This window comes from Solanum tuberosum, unplaced genomic scaffold (assembly GCF_000226075.1).
Source record: "Solanum tuberosum cultivar DM 1-3 516 R44 unplaced genomic scaffold, SolTub_3.0 scf00324, whole genome shotgun sequence".
Taxonomy (NCBI): Eukaryota; Viridiplantae; Streptophyta; class Magnoliopsida; order Solanales; family Solanaceae; genus Solanum; species Solanum tuberosum.
Genome location: NW_006239247.1, coordinates 597,247 through 597,846, shown reverse-complemented (window position 1 = coordinate 597,846; position 600 = coordinate 597,247).

Sequence of the window (600 nt, the reverse complement as noted above, 5' to 3'; positions counted from 1 at the left end):
TTTGATTTAAGTTTTATTATAATTATCAACATCTATGAACTATAATCTTTATTGGACCATTCCGAATTCTAAGTTTTAAACTTGAAATAATATATTAAAAGATAAAAACTATGAAATAGTATAAGAAATATTTTAAAATTATATCAAAGTAAATATTTTTATGTATAAAATAAAATTTAAAATTACATATATAATGTCGGGTTGATTTGATCTCGGGTTGGCTTTTTTTAGTTAAAACCAAACCAACCCAAATATAGTCGGGTTTTTTTTTCAATACTAAACCAAGTCAAACCAAACCACTAGTCAGATTTTTTTTCCGATTTGACTCGATTTACTGTTTGATTCGATTTTCGGTTCGATTTTGTACACCCCTACCATCCACCATGACTCTAAAAACGGATATTCCAAACAAACTTTGTTACTTGACGAAAGAAGGGTTACGTCAAATTATGAAACTTTCTTTTAAATATGATATCTTGGATTTAATAGTACTTTAATTTACTCATCTGCTTCTACTTATTTCCATTCTTTTTTTTTTTTTTATAAACAATAAAGAGTTGACATGATGTGATGATCTTATAAATATTTGCAGTTGAGCTA